Here is a 19,987-nt window from a genome sequence, read left to right as displayed (position 1 = left end):
CCTAGTACTTTCATGAGGTTAATGAACGGAGTTTTACGTGCTTTCATTGGACGATTTGTGGTAGTTTACTTTGATGACATATTGATTTATAGCAAATCTTTGGAGGAACATTTGGAACATTTACGTGATGTTTTTATTGCTCTACGTGATGCACGTTTGTTTGGAAACCTTGGAAAGTGCACCTTTTGCACCGACCGAATATCTTTTCTTGGCTATGTTGTTACTCCACAGGGAATTGAAGTTGATAAAGCCAAGATTGAAGCTATTGAGAGTTGGCCGCAGCCCAAAACGGTCACACAAGTGAGGAGTTTCCTTGGCCTCGCTGGTTTCTATAGGCGTTTTGTGAGAGATTTCGGCACCATTGCTGCACCTCTCAACGAGCTTACAAAGAAGGATGTGCCTTTTGTTTGGGGTACCGCACAGGAAGAAGCTTTCACGGTATTGAAAGATAAGTTGACACGTGCTCCTTTACTCCAACTTCCTAATTTCAATAAGACTTTTGAGCTTGAATGTGATGCTAGTGGAATTGGATTAGGAGGTGTGCTATTACAAGATGGAAAACCTGTTGCATACTTTTCTGAAAAATTGAGTGGGCCTAGTTGAACTATTCTACTTATGATAAAGAATTATATGCTCTTGTTCGGACCTTAGAAACATGGCAACATTATTTATGGCCCAAGGAATTTGTTATACATTCTGATCATGAATCTTTGAAACACATTAAAAGTCAAGCAAAACTGAACCGTAGACATGCTAAATGGGTTGAATTCATTGAGACTTTCCCTTATGTCATTAAACACAAGAAGGGTAAAGAAAATGTTATTGCTGATGCCTTGTCTCGTCGTTATACTATGCTTTCACAACTTGAATTTAAAATATTTGGTTCGGAGACCATCAAAGATCAATATGTTCATGATGCTGAATTTAAAGATATATTGCAGAATTGTAAGGAAGGGAGAACTTGGAACAAGTTCATTCTTAACGATGGATTTGTGTTTCGTGCTAACAAGCTATGCATTCCAGCTAGCTCCGTTCGTCTTTTGTTGTTGCAGGAGGCGCATGGAGGAGGATTAATGGGGCACTTTGGCGTCAAGAAGACGGAGGATATACTTGCTACACATTTCTTTTGGCCAAAGATGAGACGGGATGTTGAGCATTTTGTTGCTCGCTGCACTACATGTCAAAGAGCTAAGTCACGACTCAATCCTCATGGTTTATATATGCCTTTGCCTGTACCTAGTGTTCCTTGGGAGGATATATCTATGGACTTTGTTTTAGGTTTACCTCGAACAAAGAAGGGGAGGGATAGCATATTTGTTGTCGTGGATAGGTTCTCGAAAATGGCACACTTTATACCATGTCATAAAAGCGATGATGCTATTAATGTTGCTGATTTGTTCTTTCGTGAAATTATTCGCTTACATGGTGTGCCAAATACTATTGTTTCAGATCGTGATACTAAATTTCTTAGCCACTTTTGGAGATGTTTATGGGCTAAGTTGGGGACTAAGCTGCTTTTTGTACTACTTGTCACCCCCAAACTGATGGACAAACTGAAGTAGTCAATAGAACATTGTCTACTATGCTTAGGGCTGTTTTGAAGAATAACAAGAAAATGTGGGAAGAATGCTTGCCTCATATTGAATTTGCTTATAATCGTTCATTGCATTCTACTACTAAGATGTGCCCTTTTGAAATTGTGTATGGTTTCCTACCTCGTGCACCTATTGATTTGTTGCCTCTTCCATCTTCAGAGAAGGTTAATTTTGATGCTAAAGAACATTCTGAATTGATTTTAAAAATGCATGAGTTAACTAAGGAAAACATTGAGCGTATGAATGCTAAATATAAACTTGCTGGAGATAAGGGTAGAAAACATGTTGTGTTTGCGCCTGGAGATCTTGTTTGGTTACATTTGCGTAAAGATAGATTTCCTAATCTGCGCAAATCAAAGCTAATGCCACGTACTGATGGTCCTTTTAAGGTGTTAGAGAAAATAAATGATAATGCATATAAACTTGAGCTACCTGTAGATTTTGGGGTTAGTCCCACTTTTAACATTGCAGATTTGAAGCCTTATTTGGGTGAGGAAGATGCGCTTCCGTCGAGGACGACTTCATTTCAAGAAGGGGAGGATGATGAGGACATCAATACCATTGTTACACCCACAGCCCCTACTGTTACATATACTGGACCAATTACTAGAGCTCGCGCACGCCAATTAAATTACCAGGTACTTTCGTTTCTTGGTAATGATTCTAATGTTCATGAGATTATGATGCTGCCTAAATTGGATACATTTGTTTTGCTTACAAATGAAGGGCCTAGCTTGGAGAAGGATGAACATTGGAGCAAGAACACGCATGGAGTTGATGGCATGCACAAGGGGATCAAGAACGGAGTTACAAGTGATGATTTCAGGACTTTGAAGCCGCCATAAGGAGTGCATGAAGCCTTGGACGAAATATACAAGATGCCACTTCATAATAATTCGTCCATAGGCTATTCTAGGTGCTGCGTCACCTTATTAATGGGCCAGGCCCATGTAATTTCGAAATACTTAAGTATAGACTATTTTTAGAGTCCGTATGTGTGGGGAAACAAGAGTTAGGGTTGGTTTCGGACCCCACCCTCAAGGGCCACGAAATTCCCCCCTCTTCCTCCATATATACAGCCCTTAGGGCGTCGTTTAGACTTTGGGTTTTGTTTAGATTAAAAGTTCGCCATAGCTGCAACTTTGCGTACTTCGTTTGTGTCCAACGACCAGACCAAGACGTCACAGAACCCCACCTTTATCAATAAAGCTTTCATCTTATATTCGCAATATCCCGATTGCAATCTCAGTTTCTTGCTTGTTCTTTGTTTGCTCGCAGGAAACAGACCCTCGTGGTCAGGTTGATCGTGCTCCGACGTGGTCAATAACCCTCGGAAGTTGGTTTAGCGATTGCTAAGGCGCGACGTCTCGCACGTTCATAGTCGGATCGTCAAGGTCGACTCCCACAGAAAACGATAGCCACCATCTCATCGAAACATCGGGACACCTTAGCCTCTATCAAGGAGGAGGGAGAGGGAGCGCTCTAGGGGGAGGGAGCGCTCTAGGTTAGGCTTCTGTCTCCCACAATTGTATTAATTGCGATCACGACTAGAAGGTCTTTTGTCATTGTAGGACCTTGACTTGGAACTTCTTTCTTTGCTTCTACTCTTGTAGAACTTGTTGAAGTTCTTCACCATTGGGCTCGATTCTTCATTGAATACTTGTTTCTCACTTGATGATGTAGGAGCATCACATGAAGCTTTGTAAGCACAACTAGACTTGTTGTGAAGCTCTTCTTTATCCTTGAGTGACATCTCATGAGCAAAAATTCTACCAATGACTTCTGTTGGCTCGAGATCTCTGTAATTGGGCATCATTTGGATCAATGTGCACACAGTATCATATTTTCCATCCAAGGCTCTTAGGATCTTCTTGATGATGAATCTGTCGGTCGTTGATGTCGCTTGAAGGTACGTCGGTATTTCCCCAAAGAGGAAGGGATGATGCAGCACATCGGCGGTAGGTATTTCCCTCAGATATGAAACCAAGGTTATCGAACCAGTAGGAGAACCAAGCAACACAACGTAAATAGTCCCTGTGCACGAACAACAACCACTCGCAACCCGACGTGTTAAAGGGCTGTCAATCCCTTTCGGGTAACGGCGCCAGAAATGGTGCGTGGACGGGAGAAAGTTGTAATAGATTGAATAAATAGATCACAAATAAAATAAAGTGCAGCAAAGTATTTTTGTATTTTTGGTTATCAAGACAACTGATTTTGTTGAATTCTTCGGGGCATAATCCATTGAAGAGGATATCGCAAGCTTGAGCATTGTATTGCAACATCTTCAATTCTTCCACGGTTTCTTCACGATTCGGTTCCCTTCCATCGAAGAATTCACCTTGCAGCCAATACACACAATAGCCCAAACGGCGGGGTTATGTCCAAGAATATGCATTTTCATCTTATGCTTCCAACAAGCAAACTTAGTAACATCAAAGTAAGGACCTTTATGGTGGTAATTTGGCTCTCTAGACGCCATACTCTCCTAGGTTGTGAAACCAAGGTTATGATCACCAAAGCTATGAAAATCAAGGCAAATGGATACCAAAGCTCTGATACCACTTGTAGGATCGGAAGTAGGTCTAGAGGGGGGTGATTAGACTACTTGACCAAATAAAAATCTAGCATTTTCCCAATTTTAAGTCTTGGCAGATTTTAACAACTTAACACAAGTCAAGCAATCAACCTACACATGCAATTCTAAGAGTGTAGCAGCGGAATGTAAAACATTGCATATGAAGGTAAATGGAGAGGTTTGGAAAGGCAAACGCAATGTAGACACGGAGATTTTTGGCGTGGTTCCAATAGGTGGTGCTATCGTACATCCACATTGATGGAGACTTCAACCCACCAAGGGTAACGGTTGCGCGAGTCCATGGAGGGATCCACCCACGAAGGGTCAACGAAGAAGCAACCTTGTCTATCCCACCATGGCCATCGCCCACGAAGGACTTGCCTCACTTGGGTAGAACTTCACGAAGTAGGCGATCTCCTTGCCCTTACAAACTCCTTGGTTCAACTTCACAATCTTGATGGAGGCTCCCAAGTGACACCTAACCAATCTAGGAGACACCACTCTCCAAAAGGTAATAGATGGTGTTGTGATGATGAACTCCTTGCTCTTGTGCTTCAAATGATAGTCTCCCCAACACTCAACTCTCTCTCACAGATTTGGCTATGGTGGAAAGATGATTTGAGTGGAAAGCAACTTGGGGAAGGCTAGAGATCAAGATTCTTGTGGCTGGATTGGAATGTCTTGGTCTCAACACATGAGTAGGTGGTTCTCTCTCAGAAAATGAATGCTAGAAGTGTAGGCACGTTCTGATGGCTCTCTCACTTATGGAGAGGAGGGTGGAGGGGTATATATAGCCTCCACACAAAAGAGCCAACTCAGTCAGACCGAATGTATGAACTCGGTGAGACCGATTCAGTCCAAAATGTGGACGTTAGGATTTTCGGCGGGACCTACATGATCAACTCGGTGGGACCGATGAGCTAGGGTTAGGGCAAAACTTGATCTCGGTTTGACCGATTACTTCAACTCGGTGAGACCGATTACAGTAATAGGTTAACAGAGAGTTGGTCAGGCAAACTCGGTGGGACCAATTGCTCCTTTCGGTGAGACCGAAACGTTACCAAAGAGAAACAGAGAGTTTGCACTGCAAACTCGGTGGGACCGATCGCTCATTTCGGTGAGACCGAAATATTACGAAGGGAAATAGAGAGTTTGCAGTCCCATCTCGGTGAGATCGAGGTCCCTATCGGTGCAACCGAACTGATTAGAGTTTCTGGATATGGCTATGTCAAGTGAACTCGGTGGTGCCGGATGAATCAAATCGGTGGGGCCGAGTTTGACTTTAGCTTTTGGACATATTTGGATTTGAGAAGATGGTTGAGGGATTTGGAGCATATCACTAAGAATTTTGAGCAAGTAGACCGTTAAGCAACACCTCGTCCCCTTTTAATAGTATTGGCTTTCCTATGGACTCAATGTGATCTTGGATCACTAAAATAGAAATGAAGAGTCTTGAGCTTTTGCCAATATTTGTCCTTAGCATTTTGAGGGGTTCACATCTCTAGTCCATGCCATGCCAATCATTGAACTTTCTGAAATAATTATCTTGAAAGGATATTAGTTCAATGAGCTATATGTTGTTATGAATTACCAAAACCACCCAGGGATTAGTTGCACTTTCACACGGCCACCCACCGGCGGATGTAACAGATCCTTGTCGAGGGTCACGTTGATCGACCGATTAAGAGGAGTGTTCCACCTAGTCATGGACCCTTGAGAGCTCTGAGGTTGCGTGCACTGCCTTTCCAGTTCGTCTTCCAGTCTTGTCATTTGGTGATCGGCGGAAAATTCCCCTAACTTATAATCATAATGGTACCAGCCCCTGACATAGTTATATTTGAGGGGGTCTTTGTATTGCTCAAAGTGGTTTGGGATGCCCTTTGTTGTAAGTATAGTGACATGCTTGTCCCACACGGGCTTCTTCCCAACAAAACCACGGCTTCCAAGGGTGTGGTTACTTCATGTCTTTGATCGTATGTCCCTCCTCCATGTCGACTGGCTCTGCACTACAGGGTTCTCCTGATTTTTTATCTTGAAAATGTTCCAGTCATCTTCACTAATGGTAGGCCACTTCTTCTGGATCTTGGAGAAACCTCCGTGAAGCATTTTCTGGTAGTTGATTTCCAAGAACTCAGGTTCTTGGAAAACTTGTTGATTGCATGGTTGTTTACTTGATTCTTTGGGTACGATAGCTTGTCATACTTGTTAGGAAACTTGAATCTTGCGTGCACCCTTCTTATGAGGAGTTCTCGGAGATTATGTTTGCCAAAATCCCTTATATCGGACTCGTGGATGGAGCAGACTTCTCGAAGGATGAAACCTAGGACGTTGCCGCAGTGAGCTGAGGCCTTCCATGGACTAACAGGCTCACTAGTGGATTTAACTCAAGTGACCACAAGCATGTTAGTGCCGATAGCATTTCAGCTCCTAGGTTTCTGCTACTTCTTGGATTTTGGAGCATCCTCCGCCTCCTCCTCATCTCAACAGAATACTCATCTGTATCATCTTCACTAGTACTAGCACCCTTATCAGGATTACTTTCCTCGCCAGGAATATCTTTGTAGCCGCTGCCTCTCACATAGCAGTCATTCGGATTTATCTCCTCCTGCTGAAGATCTTCATCATAATCTTCCTTTCCCTGCGCGTCCGTAAATGCCTCTTCTCCGTTGCCTAAATGTGTCAAAGAAGAGCCCACATCGGGTTATCTACAAACAAATAGGACATATACTTAATTTGTATAAGTACAAAATTTCGGCATTACATTTGCTAAAAATAGGACATATTGGTGCTAGAAATTTGACGAAACAGAAATTAATCAATGTTTCGCCAAAACATTGGCAACCCTATAAAGTCCCTGCAAAAAGATACATAGATATATACCGCAAACAATTCATAGCCAACACAAAAATTCAACAACAATTCATCACATGCATCCATCTAAAAAATTCGACAGCAATTGTAACAAATATCTCTATGGACAATTAAATCTTCGTGATTTCAATCACATTTCCTCAAAGCCATGTCCAAAACAACTCACAATGTTACAACTACAACTAATTTACTCTAAAATATAGATGTGTAGCAATTGTAACAAATATGTCTCTGAACTTTAAAAAAGGAGAGATCTCACTTATCGGCGAAATTGAGGTGTTCGCGCCTGGGTAGGGCAATGCTGCACGCTTTGCAACCGGAGCTGCCAGAGGCGAGGTCGAGGTGGTTGGGGTCGGCGGCACGACGGTTGGGGAGGGGGTAAATGAGCGACATGAGCGGTGGGGGAGGGGGCGAGGGCAGCGCGAGCGGCAGCGGCGTTCGAGGAGCTCGACGGTGGCGTCGATGGCACGAGATGCGGCGATGGGCGATGACGAGGGTGGCGGCGGCGGTGCGAGAGAAGTGGAGTATGTGTGAGCGCGATGCAAAACTTTGCCTATGAAAATTTCCCCCAAATCGGCTAAGACAATGTGAAAAACAGCTATGGCGTTGGTGACAAATCGGCTAAGACAATGTGAAAAATAGATATGGCTTTGGTGTCAGGGGAAATATTCACAGGCAAAGTTTTGTTTCACGCTATTTTTCACGTACCTATTTTTAACCAATAGTCTAATTGAATTTCTAAAGTTCAATACAAATGGTGAATAATAAAAGATACGTTAGATACAAGTGCTGCTGAATAATAAAAGATATATAAAATCAACTGTGGTGTCGTTTCTGAATTCTCTCGACGGAAATTTCTACATCCAACAACGTGGTTCGGCTTCTTTTTGTACACTTTTGTTTTGAGCTGGACTTCATCTTCTTCTTGATAGACGCCAGCTTGTTGGTTGTCATGGTCATCTATATCTTCCTTCTTGGACAGGTCTTTATCGCTCTATTCTTTCTACCTTTAATTTGTACAAAATTTTTCTCACTTCCTAAACCTCCGCACGGCCTTCTTGTCCGTCCAGGTGAGTTTCATGTTTGGCTTTTTTCTTCATGCCTCCTTCTAGCTCATCATTATGTGCCGCCACTTCGACTTCAGCACCCTCCTCGTCCTCACCATGACTTGTCCATCGTGTGTAACCAGGCATGAAACTATGTTTCAACAAGTGCATCTTCACACGACCAGTAAAAGGGTCGTTTCACCTTTGTGATTCATATCTTCCCACACCGCCTGGAAGAAGTGATTCATAGTTCAATTCATATATATCTGTGTGTGTGCATGTGTGTGCACACGCACGCGTGTGGGCGTGTGTGCTTGTGCGTGCTTGTGCGTGTGCATGTGTGTGTGTGTGTGAGAGTGATGAGGACATCAATACCATTGTTACACCCACAGCCCCTGCTGCTATACACACTGGACCGATTACTAGAGCTCGCGCACGCCAATTGAATTATCAGGTACTTTCGTTTCTTGGTAACGATTCTAATGTTCATGAGAATATGATGCTGCCTAAATTGGATACATTTGTTTTGCTTACAAATGAAGGGCCTAGCTTGGACAAGAAAGATGAACCTTGGAGCAAGTTCAAGCATGGAGATGATGGCATGCGCAAGGGGAACAAGAACGGAGTTACAAGTGACGATTCCAGGACTCTGAAGCCACCATAATGAGTGCAAGAAGCATGGGATGAAATATAAAAGATGCCACTTCATAAATTTCGTCCAGAGGCTATTTTAGGTGCTGCGTCACCTTATTATTGGGCCAGGCCCATGTATTTTCGAAGTACTTAAGTATAGGCTGTTTTTAGAGTCTGTATGTGTGGGGAAACAAGAGTTAGGGTTGGTTTCGGACCCCTCCACCAAGGGCCACGAAATTCCCCCTCTCTCCTCCATATATACAGCCCTTAGGGCATCGTTTAGGCTTTGGGTTTTGTTTAGATTAAAAGTTCGCCATAGCTGCAACTTCGCGTACTTTGTTTGTGTCCAACGACCATACCAAGACGTCAGAGAACCCCACCTTGATCAATAAAGCTTTCATCTTATATTCGCAACATCCAGATTGCAATCTCAGTTTCTTGCTTGTTCTTCTTTTGCTCGCAGGAAATAGACCCTCGTGGTCAGGTTGATCGTGCTTCGGTGTGGTCAATAACCCTCGGAAGTTGGTTTAGTGATTGCTAAGGCGCGACGTCTCGCACGTTCGTAGTCGGGTCGTCAAGGTCGACTCCCACAGAAAACGATAGCCACCATCTCATCGAAACATCGGGACATTGGTGGAGCACCGAGGGGCCCACGAGGCAGGAGGCGCGCCCTAGGGGGCGTGCCCCCCACCCTCATGACCGCCTCTTTGACTCCTTGGAGTAGGGTCCAAGTCTCCTGGATCACGTTTGGTGAGAAAATCACGTCCCCGAAGGTTTTATTCCGTTTGGACTCCGTTTGATATTCTGTTTCTCCGAAACTCTGAAATAGGCAAAAACAGCAATTCTGGGCTGGGCCTCCGGTTAATAGGTTAGTCCCAAAAATAATATAAAAGTGGAAAATAAAGCCCAATATAGTCCAAACAGTAGATAATATAGCATGGAGCAATCAAAAATTATAGATACGTTGGAGACGTATCAGGAATCAATGCAAGGCTATCGCCAGTCAGCCTTCCATTGATTCCTCATGGGCGGCACAGTGCGGCGACGTGCCCCCTCCCGCCACGCGTACACACGTTGCCCCCCTCCCCGGCCGCTATAAAATCCACCCCTTCCCTTTTCGGTGGACACACCCGCCAGCAGCCACCCTCTCTCGCCGCCAATGCCCTTCCCTCTCTCCCCGTCTAGCCACCGCGTGCACGCTCAACTGATGGGTGAACGGTTCTCCGGCGACGTGGCGGCGGCCAGCGGCTTTGGCCGCCGCTCTCTGCATGAACGAGAAGCCCACCTCCTCCACGAGGCGAACTACCCGGCGCCCCCCGACATGCGTGAGTCGGGGCGGTGGAAGCTGAGCGCCGGGGGCGTCCCGGTCCCCCCGCTGCCCGACGTCAAACACCCCGGCTACTTTCACGCCGAGATTGAGCGTGTGCAGGCCTCTCTGTCGGGGAAGGAGTGGGCCCTCTACAACGTCGGCAACCACGATGCGTGGGGGGCGTACTTCGAACGTCGGCAAGCGGAGCGGCTCGTCACCATCAACAACGCACCGGTGGTAAGGGGGCGCAACAACAGCGACGGCCGCCGCCTGTGGTGGGGCGCCCCGGCCACACGCTCCATGCCATCCTCGAGTACCTCGAGGGAGGCAACGATCCGTCGCTCGAGTAACTGGCGGCCCCGGCCCCCCACCGGAATGGCGACCATGGCTGCCGAGGCGAATGTTGGGCGGGTCCTCCTCCTACTACTCCCGATCCTCCTCCCATTCCTTCGGGCCGCTGGCGCTCGTCAGCGTCAAGGCTGAGCCCATGGAAATGCTTCTCGGCCGGCGCACCCGCGGTGCCGCCCTCGTCATCAATGAGGGCGGTCGCGCCTCCTCGGCTCCTACATCCCGCCTCGTCAAGCCAAAGATGGAGCTGGGGCTCGCCCCCATGAAGATTGAGCATGCTGGCATGGCCGCACTCGAAGACGAGGCCGCCATGAAGTGGGTGCGGGAGGACTGGGTGCGGCTGGAGATGGAGCGCCAGCGCCGCGCCCTAGAGGAGATTGCCGCATGGCGCTGTGGCCGCAACGAGGGAGGCGTCGTCGTCCTCGAGGACAGCGACGACGAGGCGCCGTCGGCGGCCAAACTAGTCCTGATGAGGCACAGGCTAGCGAGATGCCAATTCGGGCATGTAGATGGCCCGATCTTTCACAGCGATACTCGATCAACACCTCGTCTCCCTGTTCCTCCTGGTAACCTCCAAGAACAATTTTCCCCTGTGTACAAAAATACACAAACGAAAATAATGACCCCCTTAGATCAGCATGTAGGCGTCGATGTGATGATCAACCCTCCGTGATGAGGACATCAATACCATTGTTACACCCACAGCCCCTATTGTTACATATACTGGACCAATTACTAGAGCTCGCGCACGCCAATTAAATTACCAGGTACTTTCATTTCTTGGTAATGATTCTAATGTTCATGAGATTATGATGCTGCCTAAATTGGATACATTTGTTTTGCTTACAAATGAAGGGCCTAGCTTGGAGAAGGATGAACATTGGAGCAAGAACACGCATGGAGTTGATGGCATGCGCAAGGGGATCAAGAACGGAGTTACAAGTGATGATTTCAGGACTTTGAAGCCGCCATAAGGAGTGCATGAAGCCTTGGACGAAATATACAAGATGCCACTTCATAATATTCGTCCATAGGCTATTCTAGGTGCTGCGTCACCTTATTAATGGGCCAGGCCCATGTAATTTCAAAATACTTAAGTATAGGCTATTTTTAGAGTCCGTATGTGTGGGGAAACAAGAGTTAGGGTTGGTTTCGGACCCCACCCTCAAGGGCCACGAAATTCCCCCCTCTTCCTCCATATATACAGCCCTTAGGGCGTCGTTGACTTTGGGTTTTGTTTAGATTAAAAGTTCGCCATAGCTGCAACTTCGCGTACTTCGTTTGTGTCCAACAACCAGACCAAGACGTCACAGAACCCCACCTTGATCAATAAAGCTTTCATCTTATATTCGCAATATCCCGATTGCAATCTCAGTTTCTTGCTTGTTCTTCGTTTGCTCGCAGGAAACATACCCTCGTGGTCAGGTTGATCGTGCTCCGGCGTGGTCAATAACCCTCGGAAGTTGGTTTAGCGATTGCTAAGGCGCGACATCTCGCACGTTCGTAGTCGGATCGTCAAGGTCGACTCCCACAGAAAACGATAGCCACCATCTCATCGAAACATCGGGACACCTTAGTCTCTATCAAGTGGTATCAGATTTCTAGGTTGCTCGGTGAGATTTTACAGTTTTTCGTAGATTAGATCGAGTCTGTTCTTCATACCTACAGTCCACGAAAAAGCCAAAAAAAAATAGGGTTAGTTCATCATATCCGAACCAATCTGAGCCTTTGCGTAATCTTTTTAGGGTTTTTGCTTTGTTGAATTTGCGGTTGCATCATCGTGTCAAGTTGCTGGTCTTAGAGTCTAGTCTTTTAGAGTTTCGAGTTCTGGTCATAAGTTGTCACGCCACCGCCGCACCATCATCATCGCCCATCTACCACTTTTGCTTATCCGCCACCGCTCTGAATCCATATCCATATACCACCACCAATTCGTATCCATATACCACCACCAATCTGTATCCATATACCACCACCGCTACCATATACCACCACCGCTGCCATATACCACAACCATATATCCACCACCAATCCGAGTTCTTCTCATATTAGGTTTGTTCTTGAGATCAATCTAAATTCTGATTCGTGTTTCCTTGCCTGCGTAGGTCTCGAAAAAAAAAGAGTTTGGAGACCCCCGGGCAGTTTTTAGGCCAAAATTTTCACGGGCAAATTTTTTTTCCCTATCCTATTTTTAGGCTTTTCTGAGTCTTTTGAGCCACGTGCCATCATAGTGATTTTTTGTCGCACTTTTTCGTCGTCGCTGCCCTGATTTCCGAAAAAAAGTGAAAAAAAAAAATCGTGCCCATTATATCAGTTTGACGAGGGAAGAGTTTTGAGACACTCGCCATTATAGTGATTTTTCGCAAAAAAAAAGAGCGCAAAAAAAAGGAGCGCAAAAAAAAAGAGCGGAAAAAAAAGTTCCAGAGTGTGCTTTTCCCTTATTTACGTGCAGCGCCGTGATTTTGTTAGTGTTCTAGGTTCGCGTCTCTAGCACGGTCTAGCCTAGGACCAGCACAGTACCGTCTTTGAGCGTTTATTCAACTTTGCATCTCTGAATTGATTATTGCTGACCCTTTTTGCTACCATACTATAAGCCTTCCCATCTCCACATACATCTACGTCGTGCGTTTGACTCTCCCTGGGAATCGCTCTATCCAAGCTTTTGAGAGTTTTGACTACAACGGTTGCCGATCACCGCCTGCTGCTGGGTAAGAACTCGTAAGAATTTGAGATTTGCTTGACGGATTTGTGACACCCGCCACCACCACCACTTGTTAGTAGTCTGTAGGATCATATTCTTGTGTGTTTCTATTGCTGCTAACCATGCCAGGATCACAAGCCGACAAGACAGACTGGGAGAACTTGACGAACAAGGAGCTTCATGATACGTTTCAGCAAATGATGAGTGGACAGCTGCAAGATGTGATAAACAGATTTGAAGAGGCCATGGAGAAGATAGATGGCATGGAGAAGACGTTTGAAACAAAGCTCGATAACAAGTTTGCTGAATTGCTTTCGCGTTTTCCACCACCACCACTGGCTGCTCCTGCCGCACCTCTGCAACAACAGCAACAACATCGACTACCTCCACGTCGGGAAACAGCCCTCCGCCGAGCGAGCCGTGTCCCTCTTCAGTCGGGCCAAACTGCTGGTGCTGCTGTTGATACTTCTGTGGCTCCTACTGCTGATGTGGAGGAGGATGATTATGTGGGAGATTATGAGGATGAGGTTGATCAAAATCAGAACTACGTGCCACCACCAGCACAGCAACCACCAGGTCGTCCACATGCAAATAATGGCAATGGTACGGCTCACCCTCAGGTACGAGATCATGACCATCTCCCTAAACTAAAATTGAATATTCCACCATTTGAGGGTAGATATGTTCCTGATATATATCTTACTTGGGAGTTAGAAACTGAACAACGCTTTACATGTTTACAATATCCCGAGGAGAGACGTGTTCCTGCTGCTGTTTGTGCATTCACTAGTTTTGCATGTGTTTGGTGGTCTGAGCATTGTAGATTACATCCTATTCCGGCTACTTGGGCTGCTTTGAAAACTGCTATGCGTACTCGTTGGGTTCCACCATATTATCAACGTGAATTACTTCAAAAATTGCAGCGCTTAAGACAGGGAAAAAATTCTGTAGAAGAATATTATCAGGAATTACAAACTGGCATGATTAGATGTGGTATTGTTGAGGAGAATGAAGCTATGCTTGCACGTTTTATGGGTGGATTAAATAGAGAGATTCAGACGATTCTAGAGTATAAGGAGTATACTAATATCACTCGTTTATTCCATCTTGCTTGTAAAGCTGAACGTGAAGTGCAGGATCGACAGGCATTGGCGCAGACTAACTTTTCTGCAGGTCGACCTTCATCATGGACACCATGTGCATCATCTACTTCCACACATTCTGCTACACCGGCGCCTCCGTCGGCTGCCACCTCCAACCGTGATACAATAAAGCAGGCACAATCACCACTATCTGCCAAGAGCACACCTTCTGGGCCTGCAAAGAGCTCTCCTTCATCCATGGCATCAACAGGGCAAACACATGATATTATTTGTCGACGTTGCAAGGGTGGAGGTCATTATGCGAGAGAATGCCCATCTAAGCGTGTGATGATTGTTACTGAGGATGGTGGGTATGAGTCCGCTAGTGACTATGATGAGGAGACTTTGGCTCTTATTACACGTGAAGAACACGGTGGAGACGATTCTGATCATGAGACGCAATAAATGGCTCCTGAAGATGCTGACAGGTATGAATGTTTAGTTGCTCAACATGTTTTGAGTGTGCAGGTTACACAAGCTGAGCAAAATCAGAGGCATAATTTGTTCCATACAAAGGGAGTTGTGAAGGAACGTTCTGTTCGCGTGATCATAGATGGAGGGAGCTGCAATAACTTGGCTAGCATGGAGATGGTGGAGAAGCTATCTCTCACCACAAGACCACATCCACATCCTTACTACATCCAATGGTTCAACAACAGCGGCAAGGTTAAGGTAACACATACTGTTCGTGTGCATTTTAGTATCTCTACATATGTTGATTGTGTTGATTGTGATGTGGTACCTATGCAAGCATGTTCCTTATTACTTGGTAGACCATGGCAATTTGATAAAAATTATGTACACCATGGTAGAAACAATCAGTATACTCTTGTTCATAACGATAAAAATATTACTTTGCTTCCTATGACTCCTGATTCCATTTTGAAAGATGATATTAATAGAGCTAATAAAGCAAAACAGGAGACAAATAAGAGTGAAAATCAGATTGTGGCAAAAGAATTTGAGCACCAAATGAAGCCTAATAATAAACCATCTACTGTTGTTTCTGAAATTAAATTGAAAAGTGCATGTTTACTTGCCACCAAATCTGATATTGATGAGCTAGATTTTAGCAAATCTGTTTGCTATGCTTTTGTGTGCAAAGAGGCATTATTTTCATTCGAGGACGTGCCTTCCTCTTTGCCCCCTGCTGTCACTAACATTTTGCAGGAGTTCGCTGACGTCTTTCCACAAGACGTGCCACCGGGATTACCACCTATTCGAGGGATTGAGTATCAAATTGACTTAATTCCCGGTGCTTCGCTACCCAACCATGCACCATACCGTACCAATCCAGAGGAGACGAAGGAGATTATGCGTCAAGTACAAGAACTGCTCGACAAAGGTTATATACGCGAATCCCTTAGTCCTTGTGATGTTCCTATCATTTTAGTGCCAAAAAGGATGGTACGTCGCGTATGTGCGTTGATTGTAGAGGCATTAATAATATTACTATTCGTTATCGTCATCCTATTCCTAGGCTAGATGATATGCTTGATGAATTGAGTGGCTCTACAATATTCTGCAAAGTTGATTTGCGTAGTGGATACCATCAATTTCGTATGAAATTGGGTGATGAATGGAAAACAGCATTTAAAACTAAGTTTGGATTATATGAGTGGTTAGTCATGCCTTTTGGGTTAACTAATGCACCTAGTACTTTCATGAGGTTAATGAACGAAGTTTTACGTGCTTTCATTGGACGATTTGTGGTAGTTTACTTTGATGACATATTGATTTATAGCAAATCTTTGGAGGAACATTTGGAACATTTACGTGTTGTTTTTATTGCTCTACGTGATGCACGTTTGTTTGGAAACCTTGGAAAGTGCACCTTTTGCACCGACCGAGTATCTTTTCTTGGCTATGTTGTTACTCCACAGGGAATTGAAGTTGATAAAGACAAGATTGAAACTATTGAGAGTTGGCCGCACCCCAAAACGGTCACACAAGTGAGGAGTTTCCTTGGCCTCGCTGGTTTCTATAGGCGTTTTGTGAGAGATTTCAGCACCATTGCTGCACCTCTCAACGAGCTTACAAAGAAGGATGTGCCTTTTGTTTGGGGTACCGCACAGGAAGAAGCCTTCACGGTATTGAAAGATAAGTTGACACATGCTCCTTTACTCCAACTTCCTAATTTCAATAAGACTTTTGAGCTTGAATGTGATGCTAGTGGGATTGGATTAGGAGGTGTGTTATTGCAAGATGGAAAACCTGTTGCATACTTTTCTGAAAAATTGAGTGGGCCTAGTCTGAACTATTCTACTTATGATAAAGAATTATATGATCTTGTTCGGACCTTAGAAACATGGCAACATTATTTATGGCCCAAGGAATTTGTTATACATTCTGATCATGAATCTTTGAAACACATTAAAAGTCAAGCAAAACTGAACCGTAGACATGCTAAATGTGTTAAATTCATTGAGACTTTCCCTTATGTCATTAAACACAAGAAGGGTAAAGAAAATGTTATTGCTGATGCCTTGTCTCGTCGTTATACTATGCTTTCACAACTTGACTTTAAAATATTTGGTTTGGAGACCATCAAAGATCAATATGTTCATGATGCTGAATTTAAAGATGTATTGCAGAATTGTAAGGAAGGGAGAACTTGGAACAAGTTCGTTCTTAACGATGGATTTGTGTTTCGTGCTAACAAGCTATGCATTCCAGCTAGCTCCGTTCGTCTTTTGTTGTTGCAGGAGGCGCATGGAGGAGGATTAATGGGACACTTTGGCGTCAAGAAGACGGAGGATATACTTGCTACACATTTCTTTTGGCCAAAGATGAGACGGGATGTTGAGCGTTTTGTTGCTCGCTGCACTACATGTCAAAGAGCTAAGTCACGACTCAATCCTCATGGTTTATATATGCCTTTGCCTGTACCTAGTGTTTCTTGGGAGGATATATCTATGGACTTTGTTTTAGGTTTACCTCGAACAAAGCAGGGGAGGGATAGCATATTTGTTGTCGTGGATAGGTTCTCGAAAATGGCACACTTTATACCATGTCATAAAAGCGATGATGCTGTTAATGTTGCTGATTTGTTCTTTCGTGAAATTATTCGCTTACATGGTGTGCCAAATACTATTGTTTCAGATCGTGATACTAAATTTCTAGCCACTTTTGGAGATGTTTATGGGCTAAGTTGGGGACTAAGCTGCTTTTTAGTACTACTTGTCACCCCCAAACTGATGGACAAACTGAAGTAGTCAATAGAACATTGTCTACTATGCTTAGGGCTGTTTTGAAGAATAACAAGAAAATGTGGGAAGAATGCTTGCCTCATATTGAATTTCCTTATAATCGTTCATTGCATTCTACTACTAAGATGTGCCCTTTTGAAATTGTGTATGGTTTCCTTCCTCGTGCACCTATTGATTTGTTGCCTCTTCCATCTTCAGAGAAGGTTAATTTTGATGCTAAAGAACGTTCTGAATTGATTTTAAAAATGCATGAGTTAACTAAGGAAAACATTGAGCGTATGAATGCTAAATATAAACTTGCTGGAGATAAGGGTAGAAAACATGTTGTGTTTGCGCCTGGAGATCTTGTTTGGTTACATTTGCGTAAAGATAGATTTCCTAATCTGCGCAAATCAAAGCTAATGCCACGTGCTGATGGTCCTTTTAAGGTGTTAGAGAAAATAAATGATAATGCATATAAACTTGAGCTACCTGTAGATTTTGGGGTTAGTCCCACTTTTAACATTGCAGATTTGAAGCCTTATTTGGGTGAGGAAGATGCGCTTCCGTCGAGGACGACTTCATTTCAAGAAGGGGAGCATGATGAGGACATCAATACCATTGTTACACCCACAGCCCCTACTGTTACATATACTGGACCAATTACTAGAGCTCGCGCACGCCAATTAAATTACCAGGTACTTTCGTTTCTTGGTAATGATTCTAATGTTCATGAGATTATGATGCTGCCTAAATTGGATACATTTGTTTTGCTTACAAATGAAGGGCCTAGCTTGGAGAAGGATGAACATTGGAGCAAGAACACGCATGGAGTTGATGGCATGCACAAGGGGATCAAGAACGGAGTTACAAGTGATGATTTCAGGACTTTGAAGCCGCCATAAGGAGTGCATGAAGCCTTGGACGAAATATACAAGATGCCACTTCATAATATTCGTCCATAGGCTATTCTAGGTGTTGCGTCACCTTATTAATGGGCCAGGCCCATGTAATTTCGAAATACTTAAGTATAGGCTATTTTTAGAGTCCGTATGTGTGGGGAAACAAGAGTTAGGGTTGGTTTCGGACCCCACCCTCAAGAGCCACGAAATTCTCCCCTCTTCCTCCATATATACAGCCCTTAGGGCGTCGTTTAGACTTTGGATTTTGTTTAGATTAAAAGTTCGCCATAGCTGCAACTTCGCGTACTTCGTTTGTGTCCAACGACCAGACTAAGACGTCACAGAACCCCACCTTGATCAATAAAGCTTTCATCTTATATTCGCAATATCCCGATTGCAATCTCAGTTTTTTGCTTGTTTCTTCGTTTGCTCGCAGGAAACAGACCCTCGTGGTCAGGTTGATCGTGCTCCGGTGTGGTCAATAACCCTTGGAAGTTGGTTTAGCGATTGCTAAGGCGCGACGTCTCGCACGTTCGTAGTCGGGTCGTCAAGGTCGACTCCCATAGAAAACGATAGCCACCATCTCATCGAAACATCGGGACACCTTAGCCTCTATCACTCCGTCGGTAGTAAATTTTCACGATGGGAAAATCACAAATAATACACAAGATATGACCGCCCGTAACTCGGACATTTTTCTATATATCTCATACTCGAAATAAAACTCCAAACTGATCTCCCTGTTACATGGACGCCATCCACTTTTATATAACCAACGCATGGCCTAAGGACCACACCACCTAGACTCCTAAGTAGTACGTAACTAGTACAACTTGCTAACATGAAGATATACTTCCTATTTTTAAAATAAAACACATACGTACGTAAGGTAAAGGGACTACGAAAAAAAGACTATTCTCCATGCAATTAGGACCCAACGGGCAGCTCCATCGTCCCTTTTTTAATCCATCGGGGAGGTGTACGAAAGTTGGGCTGCACCTTGCCACGTATGGGTTCCTCCATAATCTCAAGTTTGTCGCCGTGATGAGCATGTACTTCTTGGAAAGGATCTGACTTCCTTTTATTTATCAAACCAAATTGATATATTGGCTTAATATATGGACGTGGCTCACATGGCTTCTGCGATTCTCTTATATCTCCTTGTGTATGTGCATGTACAAGATTTGTACAAGCACGTCTACACATCAATTTGTTGTCCAAATTACCAGCTTGACGTGCATCCATCTTTGCGGCACGAATACCTGGACCGCATAACAAACGTTCCTTGCCATCTCTGCCGGTGTGCAATATATCTGGACAACTTATAATTGTACCAGCATCCTCAAATAGACTCTCCTTGCTCACCTTAGTTGGTTCGAGTTTAGTAGCAGCCGCACTTGATAATATTCTAGACATTGCAATGTCTGTATCATCCTCCCTTCCTTGAAACAAAACCGTCCTTGGTTTTGAGCCAACATTCAAAGGCACCTCCTTCTTAGAAAATTGTATCTCTATATTGATTGCCTTATTTGCCATTGGTTTCAACACACGCTTTCTTCCATCATGCATGAATGTGTATGTGTTTGATCTGCCGGCATGCACTACATCATGATCGAATTGCCATGGTCTTCCCAATAGTAACTGACATGCGTCCATCGGCATGACGTCACAATC

The sequence above is a fragment of the Triticum dicoccoides genome, chromosome 2A (genome assembly GCF_002162155.2).
Source record: "Triticum dicoccoides isolate Atlit2015 ecotype Zavitan chromosome 2A, WEW_v2.0, whole genome shotgun sequence".
NCBI lineage: Eukaryota > Viridiplantae > Streptophyta > Magnoliopsida > Poales > Poaceae > Triticum > Triticum dicoccoides.
This window is presented reverse-complemented; position numbering follows the sequence as displayed.